The 22826-nt window shown below is 42.5% G+C and overlaps 1 protein-coding gene and 1 non-coding gene across 7 annotated transcripts in view; one reads left to right on the top strand and one right to left on the bottom strand.

Moving 5' to 3' along the window:
• The window catches only part of FRMD4B (FERM domain containing 4B), a 364030-nt gene that overhangs the window by 195911 nt on the left and 145293 nt on the right, over window positions 1–22826 (top strand). Inside the window, exon 1 of one of the 6 annotated variants that reach the window (XM_032290460.1) lies at window positions 19985–20204. The exons of the other annotated variants lie outside the window; for them this stretch is intronic. The gene's annotated coding sequence lies outside the window, so the exon portion shown is untranslated. Of the gene's footprint in view, window positions 1–19984; window positions 20205–22826 lie in introns of those variants that run through there. 6 annotated transcript variants of the gene reach the window in all.
• On the bottom strand, window positions 5300–5406 carry LOC116559630. The gene has a single exon (XR_004272537.1). It is a non-coding gene; the product is annotated as a U6 spliceosomal RNA (small nuclear RNA).

Raw genomic sequence — 22826 nt, 5'->3', positions numbered from 1 at the left:
ACCAAAAATACAAAAATTAGCTGGATGTGGTGGTGCATGCCTGTAATTCCAGCTACTTGGGAGGCTGAGGCAAGAGAATCACTTGAACCCAGGAAGTGGAGGTTGCAGTTTGCAGGCAGAGGTTGAAGCAGGATCGCACCACTGCACTGCAGCCTGGGCATCAGAATGAGACTCTGTCTCAAAAAAAAAGAAAAAGAAACTATTAAGACGAAATGGCTGTAAGCAGTAGAGTTTAATTAATATGATTTTTAGGTCAAGGGATAAAATTGACAGAGGTATATCCAGGAGGAATTGAATAATGGCAACTAAGACAAACAGTGACCCTAAAGCATTCAGAAGCCCACTATTAAAGGTTCTGTTTTTGATAGGCTCTATCCACACGAAACAGACAAAGAGAGGAAGTGTCAAGAGTGGAGTGTTAGCATGAACCTTTGCATGTAAATCCTACTTTGTCATTTACAAACTGAGTGATCCCCTCTGGGCTTTTAATGGGGGTAACTAAAACTAACTTTCAACCTAACACAGTGGCTCATACCTTCAATTCCAGCACTTTGGATGTTGAGACAGGAAGATCACTTGAGGCCCGGAGGTCACCACCAGCCTGGGCAACATAGCAAGATCCTATCTCTACAAAAATTTTTAAAATTCAGCAGTTATGGTGGTGTGCTTCTGTAGTCCCAGCTACTTGGGAGGTTGAAGCAGGAAGATCACTCGAGCCCAGGAGTTCGAGGCTGCAGTGAGCTACAAGATTGTGCTGCTGCACCCCAGCCTGGGTGACAGAGCAAGACCCTGTCTCTAAAAATAAAATAAAATATATAAAAACTACCTTTTAACAAATCTCTCCCTATCTCTCCTTCCCCCATGCTTCCTAGCCTGTAGTATTTGTTAAAGGATGCAAAATTATTGTGAGACAGGTGAAATAAGTTCTAGTGTTCTATAGCACTACCGGGTGACTGTAGTTAGCAATAATATATAGTTTCAAATAGGAGGATATGAATGTTCCTAACACAAAGAAATAATAACTATTTGAAATGATGAATATACTAATTACCTTGATCTAATCACTATAGATGATATGTACTGAAACATCACTATTATCAATTTAGAAATAAAACTACATTTTAATGTTATTGAGGAGGTTAGAGCTAGCATCTGACACTGAAGTACCTAATAAGTGGCAGTCACTTTAGTTTAATAATGCTATTATACAACTATCCCAAATATGGCAAATGATGACAGTGGTGTCACAGAAATATTTAGACACCATCAGAAGATTGAGTGTACAAATGATGAATGGGGGTAATCTTTTTTCAGAGCCCGTAATGTTCACAATAATATAAATAGGAACCAGTTATTCATTAGCCCACATTTGGATCTCTCTGCATCTTGGCAGTGTCTGGATATCCCATCAGCCTGCCATCATTTGGACACATGAGATCACTTGACTCTGCACTTTGTCTGGATTTCACTGGGCAAAAGTTCGCAAATAAGTAATTGCAGCATGTCCATTGCAGTCTTTGGTCCTGCAGGTCAAGTGTTCATCTTTTTAGGGACCTTTTTCTCAACCACTTTAGGGACATGGACCCAATACAAATCTGGGTCCAGGAAGTTATAGAAAGTCTTCCTAGAAAGACTCTCATTAACACATTTTGCCTGTATTTGCGTGGGGAAGGGTTTGCAACCTTCTCTAACATCATTAGTAGACCTGCAAGAGATCTCAGCTTAAGAACTACAGTCCTAAGTGAGCTGTGTGTGTCTTTCAAAGAAATGGTGAGAAACTACTTGGCCTTTGTATATGATGCCTGTCTTAGTCCATTTTGTGCTGCTTCAACAGAGTAACTGCAACTCAGTAATTTACAAAGAGCAGAAATTTATTTTTCACAGTGTAAGGCTGGGACATCTAAGATCAAGAGACTGGCACTCAATTTGGTAAGGGCCATCTTGCTGTATCCTCACATAGCAAAAGGCAAAAAGGCAAGCTTGCCAGATGCTGCATGAAGCCTATTTTGTAAGGGCTTTAATCCCATTAAGGAGAGAGCAGCCTTCAAGGCTTAATCAACTCCTAAAGGCCCTGCTATTAATACTACAGACATTGGCAACACCTGAATTTTGGAGCGGCTACAAACTATAGCAATGCCCAAGAAACAAGGTTTTCTCAAACTCTAACACCCAATTGTATTTGAGCCTGACAGAAGTGTGGTATCCCAGAATTGACATAGGCTCTATGGAAGGTGGCAAACCTTGCCACGTCCACTGCTGCAGCTATTTATACTGTTCCTTTGGGAGCAGGAATCATACCTTTAGCAACGACCAGTTGCGGAGGAGGCAGGTTCCCTCTTGGTACTTGGCCTTGTGTTGAATTGAGAGTAAGCTCACTCTAGTGGAACCTGAAAGTAATTGCCCTGTTCACCATTAGAACAGTCATCGGCTTCAGGGGATTCACCTGTAAATCTGCAGAGATTTTTTTTTCAGTAACCACTGCATTTGAGTTGGAAGAATAGGAGGCTGTTCATGGTAACTGCACATCTCCAAGTACCCACCTCGAGGTGCAAACATCCCTCTTCATTAGAACGAGGACTGAGGTTCAAGGAGACCCTTGGATCTTGCTTTACAATATTCTTTTTTCCTTCTTTTTAAAAGAAACCATTGATCAGTGATACTTTTAAATATCATATATGAAAAAGAGGACTATGGTGTCTTCCCAATTTTTATAAAATGAATATACAACTCCTTTTTTTTATTCAACAGGTGTTTATTGAGTAGCATCTTTTGCAAAGTGCATGCTATATGCTGGAAGTACAGTGGTTAGCAAGAGAAAGTACCTGGAGGCAGATATTAAATAACAAAGTACATCATTATTTAATCACAATTGTGAAAAGTGATGCAACAAAGAAGCACAGAGAACTAAAAGACAATAGCACTCATAATAAGAGCTATGGAACCCAAAGCTATTTGAGACACTCTGTGCATCAGCTCATTTAAACCTCATAGTGTAGCACCAGTATTACCTCCATGATGCAGATCAGGGAACCAGGTAACAAAGAGATAAGTTGTCTGCCCATGATGGTGACACTAGCAAAGCATCTAAGCAATGATTTGATCCCTGTGTGGTCTGACTGCAGGGTCTTCACCCATAACCACTGCACGATGGCCCCTGTGAAAACATGACTTTTAGAACATGATCATATCCTCTGCAAAAATATCGATGGAGCTGGAGGCCAGTATCCTTAGCAAGCTAATGCAGAAAACCAAATATCATATGTTCTCACTTATAAGTGGGAGCTAAATAATGAGAACACATGGACATAAAGAGAGAAACAACAGACACCAAGACATGTCTGAGGGTAGAGGATGGGAGGAGGGAGAGGATCAGAAAAAATAACCATCAGGTACTGTACTATGCTTAGTACCTGTGTGATGAAATCATCTGTACACCAAACCCCCATGACATGAGTTTACCTGTATAACAAACCTGTACATGTACTCCTAAGCCTAAAAGTTTTTTAAAAAATGAAAAAATGACTTATAATCTATGTTTTTAGAGATGAGTTGGGTCAGGTACTTTCCCCTCCTCTTCATGCCTTGAGCTGGAAAGGAGATCCTACAGAGGAAGATGGCGTGGCTGGGGCCCAGGGAGTAAGAGGAAATTAACACAAGACCAGGAGAAGAGTGGGCAGGAACCAGGCAGTGCAGGGCATGGTAGGCTGCCTCAGGGATGGGAGCTTTTTTCTGATTGAATTAGGTTCAATCAGAACCTAATTGGTTGGCTCTAAAGCTAAACTGCCTTGTCAAAAATCCCCTCTCAGGAGACTTACATGCCTGTGATATGAAGACACTGAAGGGTGTTCTCCTGAGCTGGCTGGATTATTTCACATCAATTTAATATTGTGGTTATGGAGAGCAGCCTGCCTGGGGATGTTTCATCTGTTTTGCTGACTTGTCCCATGGATGTCTCTCCCAAGCCAAAACGTTTTCCACCTTTTCAGAGGCCTGCAGAACTATATTTTTCTTTTTCTTTTTTATTTTACTTTAAGTGCTGGGATACCTTTATTTTCCTTAATTCACGTAGCTACATCAATCCTGTGGCAGATTCGGTAATGAATAGTCATCATGGCTAGTGCTGAGTGTCAGGCACTGGGTGCTTTCCATGAATTCTCCTGTTGCCTCCTCCATTCTCTGGGGCAGATACTGTCATTATCCATAGTTTTCAGATAAACAGACTTAAAGGAATTAAATGACTTGCCCAAAGTCCTGCCGGCAAGTGTCTAGAGTTAGGTCTCACACACGTTTGCCTGATTCCAAAGTCCATGCTTAACTCTCCACCGTGTCGCCTCCCCACATGTGGAACTTCTTATTTTAGGGATGCAAAAACTGTCCAAAGTTAATGATAGAACTGATTATAAATCTCAGGTTTTTCCAGGTTTCGGGAAACCAAAAAAAAAAAAAAAAAAAACACTCGGGTTTGACATTAAGTTTCATTTTCTAGGCTAATAAATAACATAGAAAAAAAAAAGGAAATGAAAGGAAACTGAATAGAACACCATGGACTTTCACCATGACCTGAAGCAGGCTTGCAAACATCTTACAGGTTTACCAGCCCACAGACCAGCTGAATCAGTCACATTGGCATAAATAGAGGAATCTAAAGCAAATGGCGGTGGGAGGGGTGCATGGGGATCTGTGTTTAGGTATTAACCTATAAGAAGTCTGGGAGAGAGAACTAAGGGGCAGAGAAAAATAGTTTTAATATGTATTGGGTGCTTATTATGTGCCAAGCACTATGCTAAGTTATGTGTAGCTATTCACTAATTTGGTTTTATTGGTGTTTTATTGTTGTTGTTTTTAAACTTTTAGTTTCAGGGGTACATATGCAGGTTGGTTCTGTAAATAAATTGAGTGTCTTGGGGGTTTGGTGTACGTATTATTTTGTTACCCAGGTAATAAGCATAGTACTCAGTAGGTAGATTTTCAGTCCTCACCCTCCTCCTACCCTCTACCCTCAAGTATGGCCTGGTGTCTGTTGTTCCCTTCTTGGTATTCATGTGTACTCAATATTTGGCTCCTACTTATAGATGAGAACATGCAGTGTTTGGGTTTCTGTGCCTTCATTAGTTTGCTTATGATAATGACCTCCAGCTCCACCTGTGTTGTTGCAAAGGACATTATCTCACATTTTTATGGCTGCATAGTGTTCCATGGCATATATGTGCCACATTTTCTTTATTCTACCGTTCATGGGCATTTAGGCTGATTTCATGTCTTTGCCATCGTGTTTGTTTGTTTTTGTTTTTTTTTTTTTTAAAATATGGAACGCTTCACGAATTTGCGTGTCATCCTTGCGCAGGGGCCATGCTAATCTTCTCTGTATTGTTCCAATTTTAGTATATGTGCTGCCAAAGCGAGCACTGTTTTTGTTTTTTGAGACAGAATCTCACTCTGTTGCCCAGGCTTGAGTGCAATGGCACAATTTTGGCTCACTGCAACCTCTGCCTCCTGGGTTCAAGCATTTCTCCTGCCTCGGCCTCCCAAGTAGCAGGGATTATAGACATGTGCCACCATGCCCAGCTAATTTTTTGCATTTTTAGTAGAGAATAGATGTCACCATGTTGGCCAGGCTGGTCTCAAACCCCTGACCTCAGGTGATCCACCTGCCTTGGCCTCCCGAAGTGCAGGGATAACAGGCGTGAGCCACCACACCCGGCCAAGCCATTGTGGGTATTCACTCATTTGATCCTCACAACAACTTCTGTAACATGAAGTTGGTCATGTTATAGATGAATACCAGTGCAAAAGCCTTTTGGATTCTCTCTCATTTTTCCATTTTTGCCCCACCTACTCCATCCTGGTCTCCTCACAGTAAGCAGGGCTATTTGAGGAGGTAACATCTAATCGGAGGTAGCAATGATGAGGAGTCAGCCTCGGCAGATCTGAGAAAACCATATTCCAGACAGGCGCCAACAAGTGCAAAGGCCCTGAGGCAGAACATGCTTGGGTGAAGACATTGTTGCATAACTTTTTTTTTGTTTTGTTATTGTACTCTTTTTTTTCTTTTTCTTTTCAAGAGAAAGTCTTGCTCTATTGCCCAGGCCGAAATGCGGTGGCACGATCTTGGCTTACTGCAACCTGAGCCTCCCAGGTTCAAGCGATTCTCCTGCCTCAATCTCCCAAGTAGCTGGGATTACAGGCACGTGCTACCATGCGTGGCTAATTTTTGTATTCTTAGTAGAGACGGTGTTTCGCCATGTTGGCCATACTGGTCTTGAACTCTTGACCTCGTGATCCACCCGCCTTGGCCTCCCAAAGTGCCGGGATTACTGGCCCAGCCTGCTCTGTCTAAAGGTAACAACTTTCCACATCACATTAGTCTGGATTCTTGTTTTCATGGTACTTAACATGACCTGAAATCACCCTGTGTGTTGCTTGATTTGCTTGTTTTCTGGCCGTCTCCTTCGCTGGGAAGTCTTTGAGAGAGGAGTACCTAACTCTCTGGCTTCTGTCACTGTTCAGTCCCCAGAGCTTATTATAAAGTCTGGAACACAGTAAGAGCTTGATGAATATTTGTGAACATGTGAATGGGTGTTAATCACACAGTGGATAAAGCAGTGGAGCTAAGATTTGGACTCAGGTGCTCAGACTTCAAATCCCCTATTTAGCTACTACTGAAACCCAGGGGTCATTGAGTGAAGGTACCCAGCAAGAAGAATGCTGCCACCGTTAACTGGGCCTACAGATGACAGTGCTCAACCTCTGAGTTATCCAAAAGGCACAGCAAAGAAGCAAAATGTTTTTCCTAAATTCCCCCAGATCATTTAATGCCAGTCTCACAGTTTTATTTATTTTTTATTTTATTTATTTATTTTGGTAGAGATAGGGTCTCACCATGTTGCCCAGGCTGGACTTGAACTCCTGGGCTCAAGCAATCTGCCTGCCTCAGCCTCCCAAAGTGTGCTGGGATTTATAGGCGTCACCGCACCTGGCCTCCCCACCATTTTATTTTCTACCCTGGCTATCACAACCAGGCATAAGGGAAGGAGGAGGACCTCTGGTGATTTTATGCTAAGGATTATGAGTAATATCATCAATTTTACAAATGAAGAAACTAGGGCTCAAAAAGCTGATTAAATGTCTAAGCCCACATAGCCAGAAATGAAAGACGTGAAGCCAGCCTGCTTTGCTTCTTCTGGAGCCTCTCCTTGAGGCTGACACACCTATCATAGCTCCATTATCCTAAGAGTGTTAGCCATATCCAGTGGCCAGCACACTCTAGACATTTTTGTCACTGTAGAGAGGTCTGTTAGAAATGGATGCAAGGGATTGTCCATTTTTAGCCTTGCCTCTGCTCTCTTGGGAAAGTGGGAAGGTTACTTTAAATGACATTATCTCATGATCTATAAATAAAAGAAAAATAATGTCTCGCCATTTCAATTATGGCATAAGGTTCAATTATCTGACACCCACCCTCACCCTCTCCCCAACAAAAATGTGTAGTCACTACTTTATCCTCAAGAGCCTGGCACAGAGTAGGTGCTCAAAAAATAGTCATTCATGGTCTGGCAAGGTGGCTCATGCCTTAATCCCAGCACTTTGGGAGGCCAAGACAGGCAGATCACGAAGTCAAGAGTTTGAGACCAGTCTGGCCAACATGGTGAAACACCGTCTCTACTAAAAATACAAAAATTAGCTGGGTGTGGTGGCGCATGCCTGTAATCCCAGCTACTTGGGAAGCTAAGGCCGGAGAATCACTTAGACCTGGGAGGAGGAGGTCACAGTGAGCCAAGATCACACCACTGCACTCCAGACTGGCGACAGAAGGAGACTCCATCTCAAAAAAAAAAAAAAAGAAAAAGTCATTCACTAGAAAGCAAACAAAACAATGAATGAAGCCAGCAAAAATGGACCATGTTCACAATTTGATGGAAATTGGGTATTTTATTATGTAATCAGAAGAAGGAAATGATAAACTAGAGTAATTGCCAATTATAGTGAATAAACAGACCCAGTTGCCCCCTATGTAACTTTAATTAATAGCTTACTCCTGTGTGCAGAAGAGGTGCCTATGAATTTCTGTAGCAACTAAGCAGAACTCAAATTGGCTGTAACACAAAGACATTGTAATAGAACAAACTGAAAGTTCTGTAAGTATTTCTAATCCTCAGCCAAAATATTCGTGGAAATCTGGGGATGATCTGGCTCATTTCACTTTTCCAGATCCATATCTTTTTTCTCCACCTTCCATCCCTGTCTGCACCACGGGATTCCCTTTTCTTGTTTAAGCAAATCATTTCTCTTTGATGAAACTCTTGCTTGCTCCAGTGCATTAAAGCCTCTAGGACTCTGACCATAGTGGGAATAATTCACAAGCCAGAAAAAACAGAGCTTTTATCTCCAGGACTGTTGCAGAATTCTCCAACTTTTTTTAAAAGTGTGTATTTTTGTCATTGACTACAGTCTAATAAAAGGCTTCAGGGACTGGCAGAGTGAGCCATCGAGGCAGCCAAGACCATAACGATGGAGCACTGCAAATTCCCAAAAGCATCCCTAGGTTGGGAGAGCTGCATTCAATTTACAGTTCTAGTTTAATGTGGTGGAAGCCTTCCAACTATAAAAGGCACAAGATGAAGCATTGCATACGGGAACTGGCTTGTATTTTAGTTTGGTATTTTTTAACTCCGCTTTTTGGTGAATGTTCTTGTTGCGGACCAGGAGTTGATTTAAGGCAATAGAAAAAAGGAGCTCCTGGCTGGGCACAGTGGATAATGCCTGTAATCCCAGCACTTTAGGAGGCCAAGGTGGGAGGATTTTTGGAGCCCAGGTGTTTGAGACCAGCCTGGGCAATGTTAGCCAGGCATGGTGGTGCTACTCAGCCAGCTACTTGGGAAGCTGAAGTGGGAAGATCATTTGCGCCCAGGAGTTCAAGGCTAAAGTGAGCCATGATCACACCACCGCCCTCCAGCCTGGGTGATGGAGTGAGACCTCTGTCTCAAAATAAATCAAGAAAAGAAAGAAAGGAACTGCCGTCAGGAGTCTTGTCTCATATACCCTCTGTAACCACAAGGGAGGAAGAAGTCCCTGGGGAGTCAGACAGGTATGATACCTGATCTTGGCCTCCCTCTAACTAGCCAGTGACTTCAGGCAAGCCATGTGCGCTCTCTGAGTAGCTACTTCTTTGGGCCTCAATTATCTCATCTGTAAAATGGGGGCATGACATTTTTGGCACATCAAGACCCCTTGTAAAGTTCAAAAGAGGAAATTTAGAGGTGAAAGCACTTTGAAAATTTAAGACAACCCAGACAGACAAGGAGGTGATGGGACATTCAGACCAGGTTTGTATGTGGCCACACCTGCCTGCCCCCTTCTCTTCTGCAAGGTCCGGGGACAGAGTTCAACCTGCTCACCACCTGCCTAGCACCTGAACATGGCATTTGAGAGCATTCACCATGAAGGACTCTGTATCAATTGCTTGGTTTTTATTAGTGAAAAGTATGATGACATTATCAATAATTACTAATATACCATTTCTGGAGTATGTGCTCTAAGCATTTTATATACCTTATCTCATGCCACCCAGCCCTGGGAAGTGAGTGTGCTGTTAGTATCCCCGTTTTCAGACAAGAAAACCAAGGCTCAAGAGAAGTGAGGTAACCTGTATAAGGCCACACAGGTAGTACAGAGCAGAGCTGGGGTTTAAGTCCAAGTCTGTGCTCTTGACCCTCACACTTCTTAAATAATACACCATACTTTAAAAAGTAATATGGCCGGGCGCAGTGGCTCACGCCTGTAATCCCAGCACTTTGGGAGGCTGAGGCAGGTGGATCACAAGGTCAGGAGTTCGAGACCAGCCTGACCAACATGGTGAAACCTCATCTGTACTAAAAATACAAAAATTGATGGCACACGCCTGTAATCCCAGCTACTCAGGAGGCTGAGGCAGGAGAATTGCCTGAACCTGGGAGGCAGAGTTTGCAGTGAGCCAAGATCGTGCCACTGCACTCCAGGCTGGGCGACAGAGTGAGACTTCATCTCAAAAAAAAAAAAAAGTAATAATATGGAATACTAATGGTACACTAGGCAAAATTATCTCCATTTTACAGCAGCTACTCAGAGAGGAGACATGGCTTGCCTGAAGTCACCAGCTAGTTAGAGGGTAGGCCAGGATCAGTATCATACCTGTGTGACTCCCTGGGGGCTGTTCCCAACCACTGCCCTGCACCAAGGGGCTGAACAGTATTATCCCTTGCCTAAAAGCAAGAGTGATTGAAATTTCAAATTCTGGAATTTCATGACTCTTCAGTGAGTTTGCATAATCCCCTGTTCAGGCCACTCTTACCAGAAGCGCCAACACTTTTTAATGACCCCACTCCACCTTCCCCACCCTTCAGAAATACTGTTCAAGAGCAAGTCTAAGAAACAGCTTTGAGACAGGGACACCGGGGAAAATATTTGGTTCCCTGGATACAGCCTCAAGTGTTGGGTGAGATTTCCTCTCACAAGACACGTCCCTTCTGATGGAGGCAGAACGGAACTGAGATTAGAATAGAGCAGAAACAGAAGTGGGAGAAACTTGCCGACAGAGCATAATGACATGTGCTCAAATCTGCTTGTGAATGAAAAAGCTAGAAACGTCTTCCACCAGTGCTTTAAGGTCATGGCAGCCTCCTTCAGCAGGGAAAAGATTCCAGAAAGATAGCAGCAATACTACTGGGAGGCATCTAGCAAATAAGGGCCAAAAGAGGCCGGGTATGGTGACTCACACCTGTAATCCCATAATCCCTGCACTTTGGGAGGCTGAAGGAGGAAAATCACTTGAGCCCAGGAATTCAAAACCAGCCTGGGCAACATAGTGAGACTCACTCTCTCTCTCTCTCCCCATATGTGTGTGTGTGTGTGTGTGTGTGTGTGTGTGTGTGTGTGTGTGTGTGTGTGTGTGTGTACATATACATATATATAAAAAGAGGCGGCCGGGCATGGTGGCTCATGCCTGTAATCCCAGGACTTTGGGAGGCCAAGGCAAATGGATCACAAGGTCAGGAGTTCAAGACCTGTCTGACCAACATGGTGAAACCCCATCTCTACTAAAAATGCAAAAATTAGCCTAGTGTGGTGGTGTGCACCTGTAATCCCAGCTACTCAGGAGGCTGAGGCATGAGAATCACTTGAACCCGGGAGGTGGAGGTTGCAGTGAGCCGAGATCACGCCATTGTACTCGTCTTGGTGGCAGAGCAAGACTCCATCTCAAAAAATAAAAATAAATAAAAATAAAGTGCAAAAGAAAACATAATGTTGTATACCTTGAATTTATACAATATTTTTTTAAAAAAAGACAAAGGAGTCACTCAGCTGCCGTTGGGACCTACAAAGTACAAATGGGAAGAAAACTCAGAAGTAGAGCAGATGAAAATGAAGGAAAATTGACTCATTTGTCCATTCCACAAATATTTATTGAGCCCTGTGATGAGCTAGGCACTGTCTTAGGGGCTAGGAAAACACCAGGAAATGAAACAAATCTCTGTATTTGTGGAGCTTACGTTCCAGTGGCAAAAGAGCTGGAAAGGCAAATGACACAGAGGATCTGATATGAGAGTTGCCATCCAAGCTCAGGAGACTTTCATCAGTGAGCTACATGCTGCAGATTCCTTGAAGTATAATAATAATTTTTTTTAACTTTTAAGTTCGGGGGGGTACATGTGAAGATTTGTTACATAGGGAAACTCGTGTCACAGAGGTTTGTGGTATAGATTATTTCATCAGCCAGGTATTAAGCCCAGTACCTAATAATAAATTATAACAAATCCCAGCACTTTGGGAGGCCGAGGTCGGCAGATCACCTGAGGTCAGGAGTTTGAGACCAGCCTGACCAATATGGGGAAACCCCATCTCTACTAAAAATACAAAAATTATCTGGGCATGGTGGTGCATGCCTGTAGTCCCAGCTACTTGGGAGGATGAGGTATGAGAATTGCTTGAACCTGGGAGGCAGAGGTTGCAGTGAGGTGAGATTGCGCCACTGCACTTCAGCCTGGGTAACAGAGAGTCTGTCTCAAAAAATAAAAATAAAAATAAATAAATTATAACAGTCACCTTTATGTTGGCCTCTGTTCACCATGTTCTGTGCACAACGCTGGTAGGTATTAGTAAATCTATTTTAGAGATTTAAAATAGTAAGTTCTACTAAAGTTAAGTAAGCTGGGCTTCGAACACAAGTCTCTCTAAACGTGAAGCCTCTCTTTGCTCATCTTTATCATGTGGTCTCTCAATGGCCTCCACATCCTGAGTGTTCGGACCATCACTTTCTCCACTGGTATGCTGGTAAGTGTTTCTCAGTTATTATTGTAAAGTGGTCCTGATCCACAGCCCAAGAAAGGGTTCTGAGATCTCTAGGAAGAAAGAACTTAGGATGAGTTCATAGAAAGTGAAAGCAAATTTATTAGAGAAGTAAAGAAACAAAAGAATGGCTATTCCATAGGCAGAGCAGTGCCGAGGGCTGATAGATGGCTATTTATGATTATTTCTTGATCATATGCCAAACAAGGGGTGGATTATTCATGACTTTTCTAGGAAAGGGGCAGGCAGTTCCCAGAACTGAGGATTCCTCCCCTTTTTAGGCTATATAGGGTAACTTCTGGATGTAGCCGTGGCATTTGTAAACTGTCATGGCACTGGTGGGAGTATCTTAAAGCATGCTAATACATTATAATTAGTGTATAATGAGCAGTGAGGACCACCAGGGGTCATTTTCATCACCATCTTGGTTTTGCTGGGTTTTGGCTGGCTTCTTTGCTGCATCCTATTTTATCACCTGGGTCTTTATACCTGTGTCTTGTGATACCAGCCCTCCTATCTCATCCTGTGACTAAGAATGCCTAACCTCCTGGGAATGTGCCCCAGTAGGTCTCAGCCTTATTTTACCCAGGTCCCATGCAAGATGGAGTCACTCCAGTGCGAACGCCTCTGACACAACCACCTCTGGAAAAGAGGGGCACTGATTTGTAGCACTTGCCATTTTCTGTGGTGTAAATACTCTCACCTTGACTGACTTACTGTTTTGGGAAAAGAAGAGCAGTAGCATAGCATTAAATGGTGTTACTTCCATGCAGATTCCATAACCACAAGCGCAAAGATCATAGTAAATGTAGTAAAACAATTGGAAAGTGAAGAGTTGTATTACCTTTGCTTTTAATGCAATTTATTTCATTGTAAGTTTATGTACTTCAAAACTGGTTGTACCTTACGACCAGCTTGAAAATGGGACAGTGGGCTTTCATGAGGGGCCAAGAGCCAGCTCTCCACCACCATTTCTCTCTCAAAGGATTCTTTCCTCTCACTTGTGTTGCCTGATGCTTGCCAAGGAATCTATTTTTGACTCTTTTTTCATATTTCTGTGTTATCCTGACCTGTGGCTTCCACTTTTGTTTTGTTTTAATCTTTGAATCCCACATTGGCTTCAAAAAGAGCCTAAATCCCCTTTGAAAACATAGCCTGCATTAGGTAACAAGGAACTTTCTTGACTAAATATTAGAAGCCTCTAAGTTGAGAGGAAATATTTCTTCTGTGACAGTGAAACAAGTCCTGGATGTTAAGATTAAGAATTTTTCTATATGTCCCAAATGAGTTTGATTTTTTTGTTTTTACAATTTGGTGTTTCCTTTCTAAAACCCTTAGCCAAATATGATGTTTCTACCAACAAATCAGAGATACGCTATGATTCTAGACCTAATACAATCCATTTGTTTTAATTATAAACTCCCTAAGGAGGACTTATTTCAGCCTCTGCCTATACATGAGTCACAAAGAATAAAGAAACTTGAAAAAGCATAAATCAGAGACATTCTAACAGGGTTGATGAAAAATGGAAACATGAAAACCCTGACAGTAAGCATGTGCTCCATAATTAGTGTAAAGTTGATTCTGATTTTCTAATTAATTTTTGCTAATTCTTAGGTTCCCAGAGGATGTATGTGATTTGTTTGCTTTATGGGTGGTTTCTACTGAGCCCAAGATTTCTAAATGTATTATACTATGAATAGACAGTATCTAGAATATCTAAATTACAAGTACTGCAGTTCATTTTCAATATCTCTTCACACACGTTACACTTGAGACTTTTAAGTTTTTGAAAGACGCAGTACTTTTTCACTCCTTCCTACAGGTTGTTTTTCATGGGAAAGGAGAAAACTGACAGTTGGCAAAGCAAAAAGTTTCCAAACCACAGGGTGTCTGCTACTTGCATAATCACTGAAGCCAAAATTTCCATTTTCTACAAGGCGACGGGAGAACTTTCATTTCTGGTTAACCTGAACTGCACATGAAAACGAAAATCCCCCCACCCCCAACCCGCAAACTGTGCTCTCAGCTTTTCTTCGTTCCATTTTTGTGACTTTTCCTGTTTACAGTGTCCGTGCCCTCCCATTTTTTTTGACTCATTGATACTGTACCATGACGCCTAAAAATACAGCCTAACAAGTGGTTTTAAGCAAAGAGGCTGTTTCTTTCTGGAGAGGAACAGCAGAAATATCCTGCGTGTTTTTCTGAAAATAAATGCTAAACAGTCTCTTCTTGGTGCTTAATATGAGCTTCTAATTGGAGAAGCACAGTCAGAATATAGAGAGAATCTTGCTTTTCACTGCAGTTTCTTCCATGTAGATATATGCCCTGATTTTTCCCTCTTATGTTGTTTGTTGAGCATCTTTTTGAGCTGGCCCAGCCCCATATGAACTGTGGGACCTCAGGCAAGTTATTCTCAACCTCGTGGAATCTCATATTGTGGAAACTATCTGCTTCACAGGGTAGGTTTGAGAGCTCAATGGAGAAAATGTATGTAAACATGCATGACATAGACAAAGCCATCAACACATATTAACTTGCATTTCATGTAGGTGAGAGCAAAGGTATCCTGACCCAAGACATGATCTGGTCACAATCAGCTAAGTGTTAGAGTTTACCACTTTCTTTCCCCAGCTTTGGACATATGGGCAGCTAAAAATGGTTGGTTGTAAGTTAGTCTGTTATCACTGGGAAAATCAGATTGAGTGAATCCCCAGATATTAAGTTTTTGGGTCTCTCCAGGGTTTAACTGTTGGTTGATTTTTAACTTAAATATGACTGCTTGATGTCTTAATAATGCAGAAGAGGCTGGGCATGATGGCTCATGGCTATAATCCCAGCACTTTGGGAGGCTGAGGCAGGAGAATCACTTGAGCCCAAGAGTTCAAGACTAGCCTAGGCAACACAGTGAGACCCTGTCTCTACAAAAAAAAATAAAAATAAAAAAAAAAAAAAAAATGTAATTAGCCAGGTGTGATGGTGTATACCTGTAGTTCCATCTGCTTGGGAGGCTGAGGTGGGAGGATTGCTTAAGCCCAGGAGGCTGAAGCTACAGTGAGCTATGGTCGTACCACTGTACTCCAGCGTGGGTAATATAGATAGACCTTGTCTCAAATAATAATGATCTAGGAAAACTTTTTTTCCTGGGAAAAATAAGCACTTAAGCAACTTCAGATAACCATTTCTGGAGAACAGGATAGTATTCAATAACTTAGACATTATTTCCACTAATAGTAGTACTCACAGCACTAGGGTAAGGGTAAACTGGTAATACATGTCAAGCACTTAGCACAGACCCTAACACCTAACCTATACTCAATGAATAGTGTATTACTGATGATACGATTATCATCTATGCTTCTAAGGTATAGTTTATAATAAGTTCAACCTCCCTTAATATAAGAGGCAGAGATAAATGAGACTGATTTTTATCCTTCGCATTTCATAGGGGCAGAAACTGAGATTTAGAGAGAAACCATGATGTTCTCTTAGATAAATGACACAGCTGGGACACAAACTCAAACCTCCTGACTCTAAATCCTGTACATATCTCATTGACACCAGGCTGGTATCTGCTGATGGCCTTCAGCTCCAGGCTTTGAGTTGCTTTGTTTCTTTCTTCCTTTAAAACCTGGCTTTTCTTTTTACCAGACTTATAAGATCAGGCTAGACTCTGATAAGGGATTGTCATTTATGAGAATGCCCTCTCCGGGGAATGTCTGCCCAAAGCTGGCTGGAATTGCCTGCCAGGTTGGCACTGGAGTTGCAGCAATGGCTGTCCACTGACTAACCAGCCTTTCTTGTTTACTTTCTCCAAACCTCTGCCAGGCAGAAAGGAGCATGCAGTTAAATGTTCAGAAAACACCATCAGCCCTCCAATCTCCACTTGGAGCCACTTGACCAAGAGCAGTGGTCCAATATAAGTTCTTACCATCTATTTTTTTCTTTTTCTTTTTTTTTTTTTTTCTTTGAGGCAGTGCCTCACTGTTGCCCAAGCTGGAGTGCAGTGGCACAGTCATGGCTTACTACAACTTGAAATGCCTGGGCTCAAGTGATTCTCCTGCCTCAGCCTCTCGAGTAGATAGAACTACAGGTATATGCCTGGCTAATTTTTGCAGAGACAAGGTCTCGCTCTGTTACCCAGGCTGATCTCAAACTCCTATACTCAAACAATCCTCCCACCTCAGCCTTCCAAAACATTAGGATTACAAGAGGGAACCACTACACCTGGCCATCTCCATCAATTTCCTCATTTCTTGTGCTTCCTGGGTAAAGAGAAGTGAGTTAGAACTCAATTCCATTGCTAGTATATCTACTTCAGAGCCTTTATTTTCTGAAAATACCTTATTTGTTTAATTGTTAACGGTTTCTTTACTTCTCCTCACCTCTAAAGCAGTTCTCTAAAGAGATGATTTTGTGCCCCGGGGGACATTTGGCAAAGTGTGGAGACATATGGGGTAGAGTCTACTGACATCTAGTGTAGAGGTCAGGGATGCTGCTTAGCACCCTATAGTGCCCAGGACTATGCTCCACGATAATAAGTTACCTGTCTGCAAATACCAGCAGTGTTGAGGTTGAGAACTGTAGGGCAAGCTCCAGAGATAGTGCTCTTTCAGTCTTATCGGCTGGTATATAATAGTACCAAGAACAGTGCTTTGCACTTAGAAAGTGCTCAGCACATATTGGTTGAGTGAATGAATGAACACATAATCCAGAGCTTTTCCAGGCTGAATTAATTACCTGTGTGCTAGGCTACATCTTAGTCCCAGAGTAATGTGGAGTCAGGTCCAGGAGGCCACATAACTGACAAATGTCATCCTGTATTCTGAGTGTTCACATAGGCCTGACAGAGCCATGGAAGCAGGCCAACAGGTGGAGATTAATTCCATCCTGACTGCCCAAGGAAGGTCGATAGCAAACATAGACACCGTTTTTAGCAGCTGCCCATATTTCATCAGTGTGGGGCCAGAAGTAGCCAAGGGATGGTGATTGTAAAACCTCGCTCCTCTTCTGGCCTTGCCTCTAGACAATGACCTGAACCAGCCAACTCCAGTTTGGTAAGTCTAGATCAAGTTCTTCAGAGCAGTGTGCTAGGCTTTGCAATTAAGATGATATGTTAAGTGCCTAAGCTACATGTGATTTAATATGTAGGATGTATGAGATAGGAAATACTTTATACAGGAGTAATATATCACTTGAGAGCATGGATTCTGGAGTCAGAACACCTGGATTTTTACATCCTACTCTGCCTCTTTCTGGCCCTATGACCTTGTAGGGTGTCAGCCATGTACCTTTCTGAGCCTCAATTTTCTCATTCATAAAATGAAGCTGGTAATGGGATCCACCTTGCAGTGTTGTTATGAGAATTTATTTAAAAGACATAGAGAAGGGATTTCGCCATATTGGCCAGGCTGGTCTCAAATTCCTGACCTCAGGTGATCTGCCCACCTCAGCCTCCCAAAGTGCTGGGAGTACAGGTGTGAGCCACTGTGCCCAGCCATAAGGCCTTGTAAATAAATGAAAGTATTTGGGATAGTTATCAGGCACACAGTCAGCGGCTGTTATCATTATCATTATTTAGCATTTCTCTTAAGGAAAATTACTGAATTACTCAATTTCAGCTTTGGCAAACTGAATTCTCCTCTTTATCATTCCTCCCCTCTTCCCTCATTCACTTTTCTTTCCTCATTTGCTTCTTTCACACTGCCTGCTTTTCTTCCTCTCTCATTGTCTTTCTCCTTGTCCACTGCCAGTGAACCTGCAAGACGTGTACAAGAGCCCTGCTTTGGTATGATTGATGGATCCTGAGATTCTACCCAACTTCATCACTGTGTGACCAGGCACCACTTAACCTCTGTACACTTCAGTTTGGTCATCTATGAAATCTAAACAGAGTGGCTTATGCCCATAACCCCAGCACTTTGAGAGGCCAACATGAGAAAATTGCTTGAGTCCAGGAGTTCAAGACCAGCCTGGGCAATATAGCAAGACCTCACCTCTAAAAAAATTAAAAAAAAAATTAGCCAGGCATGGTGGCACATGCCTGTGGTCCCAGATACTCAGGAGGCTGAAGTGGGAGGACTGATTAAGCCCAGGAGGTAGAGGCTGCAGTGAGTCATGTTTGTGCCACTGTACTCTAGCCTGGGTGACAGAGCAAGACCCTGTGTCAAAAAAAGGAAAAAAAGAGGGGGGAATCTAAACAATGACTCTCCCTGGTAGAGTTGTTAACATCGTGAAAGAAGTGACTGCACATGTGAAGCAATCCATACTTGTGTGGCATGTAGTAAGTGTTTGGCAGAAGCTAGGAGAATCGTTTATTGACACTTAAGAAAGAAGTCTCCAGTGATTGCACATTGGGAGGGTAGGCACTGTCTTAAGAGAACTTGAAGGAAAATCACAGCTGACTCTGTTTGGAGACATCTGTGTCAGTCTAGGCCATTCTCTGAACGGGAGTGTCAATAGCTCATATTCAGTCAACACCCAGAGATGATATAAAGGGGCCCTGTTCAGCTAGGGTTGACATCATTGGGGTGAAATATAAAACTCCATCCACTCAATAGATCCCAAAGTAAGAACGTCCTAGATACATCCTTCTCCCGCTCTCCAGTTCCTCCAGAATATCTCATCTGATGAGGAGTTTAATAACATAGCTTGTTCTTTGGGTGGAAAGGTTGTTTTTTATGTGTGAGTTTTTCTGGGCCAAGGCTTGGGAGTTGCCTGGAACATCCTCGCTTTGGATTGTCCTGTCCATTTAAATCATTTGTGAAACAGGTGCAATGGGTCACGCCTGTAATCCCAGCAGATTGGGAAGCCAAGGCAGGAGAACTGCTTGAGCCCAGGGGTTGAAGACCAGCCTAGGCAACATAGTGAGATCCCCATCTGTACAAAAAATTAGCCAGGTGTGGTGGCACATGCCTATAGTCCCAGCTATTCGGGAGGCTGCAGTGGGAAGATCACTTGAGTTGGGGAGGTCGTGGCTGCAGTGAGTCGTGGTCATGCCACCATACTCCAGCCTGGGTGACAGAGCGAGACCCTGTGTGGAAAAAATAATCATTTGTGAATGTATTTATGTCAGTGTTAGCTGTGTCTGGGTTCTGAAAAGTTAAGGCTTTCTTAACTCAGCAGATATTTATATACCATTGTCTCACCATATACCAGGCACCATTCTAGGCCCTGCAGAGACAGTGGTGAATGAAGCAATCAAGTTCTTGGACAGTTTTGAACCATTGTAGGGCTCAGCCAGAAGTGCAGAACCTGGTTAGATAGCTGGGTTTTCACCCTTCCAGACGGCAGATTTCACTCTAGTTGGTGGCTGCACAGAAAACCCTGAGGAGGCATTTTTATGAAGCAGGCCCCTTCTCACTAAGCTTTCAAAAAGGTCAAAAGGAATGAGAGAGAGAAAGAGAAAAAAATTTTAAAAGCTTGCTGCTTTCTTACCAATTTCATGTGTTTCTGTTCTGAAAAACAACTAAAGCAAAACCAAAGTAGGCTGGGATTTTGGTCTTTTTTTGTATTTACTTCCTGTTGCCTTTTAAGCTGACCCCGGTTATTATAAATGGTTCCATACTGCTCTGTCTTGAATTGCCTTTTGGTTTCTTACCAACCCACTCTCCTCTCTCATCTCCTAAACCAGGCAGTGGGATTGGAGGCCAGGGTCGGGGAGTGTGTTCTCATATAGACTTGAACCCCAACATGGGCTGCCGCATCGGGGCCGTCCTTAAAACCAGACGTCTGGCCTATAGCCAATTCTCACTTCCCTTCTGATCTTCCTCATTTAACCACTGACCAGATGGATGAAGTCTTTTCACCAGTAATCAGCACTTGCAATCTGAGGACTGACTCTTATCAGCTGGGGAGCAAACACAGGCCAGCTGCAGACCGAGGTGGGAGTTTTAATCCAACACCTGTAATTTTTGCTTTCAAATTCTTGGGGTTCAGTGAGGGGGGAAGGTGGTGGGAAGCAGATCAACTCAGGGTGGATGTGAAGAGAAGTTTTCCAAAGAGATCTTTTTTAAAAAATATGTTTTTTATTTCACGTGAAGCATTGCTGCTATTAGCTGCCACCACGTAGGTGCCAATTCGGAAACTATTCTGATAGTCTCTGGGGGTTCAGAAATGATCCTGTATTTGTAAATATAATCATTGTGCTCCAAATGCAGCTCCCTTCAAATATAACTCCTGTTATTTTTGTTTTTGTTTTTGTTTTTAGAGACAGGGTCTTGCTGTATTGCCCACGCTGGTCTTGAACTGCTACTGGGCTTGAGTGATCCTCCTGCCTCAGCCTCCCAAGTAGCTGGGACTACAGGCACACACCACAATGCCCAGCTAATTTTTTAATTTTTTGTAGAGATGGGATCTCACTATGTTGCCCAGGTGGGCCTCAAACTCCTGGGCTCAAAGGATGTTCCAGCCTCAGCCTCCCAAAGTGCTGAGATTATAAGTGTGAGCCCACACACCTGGCCCAGGTCAGGTTTTAAGATTAAATTTAAAATGCCCAGTTAGGGTTTTATTTTTTTCTGTCTGTTGTTATAATTTAACAAATTTTTTAATTGACCTGTTGGGGAAAAAGTTCATTTGAATAAGATGGTATTTATTATATGAGTAACCTTGTGCACTTCACTTACGCTCTGGCTTGAGAGTCAGAGTTCTGAGTTTCAAGCCCAGGTCTGGCATTAACTAGCTGTGTGGCTTTGGGCACATCAGTTTCTTAGTTTCTCCATGTTTCAAGTAAGCAGTGGTTAATAGATACCTTCTAAGATGCTTTCTATTTATTAAGTCCGCAGTTCTAACTACTTCTGTTCAAATTATTTTTTTCTGTAAGTGAAATGAGTTTTCATGCCTGCTTCATGATTCTTTGTTTTCATTTTTCTACCCACTCATCTGGTCCATTGAAAATGGACTGCGTGGGAAGCTTTCTCACCATTTGTCGCTTTACAGTGTGTGTAGTACCATCTGTATTGCTAAGTGGTTGAGCGCTTTGGGCTTTGGATTTGGGTCTGGTTCTGACATTTATGAATCTTGTTATTTATTATCTCTCTAGCATCAGTTGGAGTGCTAAGAGTACCCACCTCATGTAAGCATCATGAGAGTTGATTATGTAAAGTGCTTAGTGCAATACCTAGAATATAGAAAGTGCCTAGGAGTGGTGTTATTGGCGTAAAGTTCCTTACTAGGTGCCAGGCACACAGAAGACTCTCAGAAACCGGTGGTTCCTTCTCTTTCTTTCTTTCCCCCACAGCAGCTCTGGAGAATTCTTCTGCCATGTGCTTGTTAAGCGGCTTTTTAACTTTACCTATTATTTATCCTCTTTAAAATGGGTAATATTCCTCCCATTAAAAATGCATTTATTAAAAATGGTAAAATACAGGCATGGCATGGTGTCTCATGCATGTAATCCCAGCACTTTGGGAGGCCAAGGCGGATGGATCACAAGGTCAGGAGTTCGAGACCAGCCTGGCCAATATGGTGAAACCCTGTCTCTACTAATAATACAAAAATTAGCCAGGCGTGGTGGCACACACCTGTACTCCCAGTGACTTGAGAGACTGAGGCAGAAGAATAGCTTGAACCTGTGAGGCAGAGGTTACAGTGAACAGAGATCATGCCACTTCATTCCAGCCTGGAAAACAGAGCGAGACTCAGCCTCAAAAAAAAAGGAGGTGGGGGAGAACATATAGATTACATAAAAGTGTAGCTGTCAGTTTTCAAACAAATGGGACTACAATAATTGTGGGCCTCAGAAGTGGCTGATTTCATTCTCAGAGTTTCAGATCGAATGCTGTCAGGATATTTCTTATAAGCTTCAGAAAGCTCAAGTAACTGCTCTGAGGTAACACAGCTTGTAAGAGAGAAACTATGATTTTGATCCAGAGTATAACTACATTAGAACTTCTTTGCAATTTACATCACTTCTCAGGCCTTAATTTCTTGGTGGTTAAAATGGGGATGCCACCTTGATAAGTTAGCATAGAGGTTAAAAAGTCTATACATTAATGAGTGTTAAATGTCAAGTACTTTGCCTGGTGCACAGCAGAGTTTCTGTTTGTGATGGTTGTGTCTCTTCTCTGGCACCACTTAAATCAGGGTTTGGTCACTCAGATGTCAAGACTCACTCCCAAGAGTCTGGCAGGTCATATGTACATTTGAGTGAACCAGAGACCACAAACCTTATTCAAATAGAGAAATTCTCTGCCCTGCCCTGGCCAAATGTTGCCATGGAGGAAACTGAGCCCAGAATTTTCAGGTCTTACCGTTTGTCAAAAGAAGCTATCATCTGGTTTTTAATTATGTGGCATTACCTGATTTCTAATATTATCAACTAATATTTATTCATAAGCACTGTTGTGATGAACCAAATGCATCCATCACTTTTCAACCTCCAATTTAAATAAGTTACAAGGGCAGGCCTTTCTGTTGCTAGCGACCTTCAAATCAGCCCCCTGACCTACCAGCAGAGCCATCTTTCCACAACGGAAAGAACGTAGTGAATACAGAACACCGTGTGT

The sequence above is a fragment of the Sapajus apella genome, unplaced genomic scaffold (assembly GCF_009761245.1).
Source record: "Sapajus apella isolate SASKATOON/1434 unplaced genomic scaffold, GSC_monkey_1.0 scaffold23, whole genome shotgun sequence".
NCBI classification, from domain to species: Eukaryota; Metazoa; Chordata; class Mammalia; order Primates; family Cebidae; genus Sapajus; species Sapajus apella.
The sequence above is the reverse complement of the archived record's forward strand: the minus strand, read 5'-3'. Positions and strand labels throughout refer to the sequence as shown.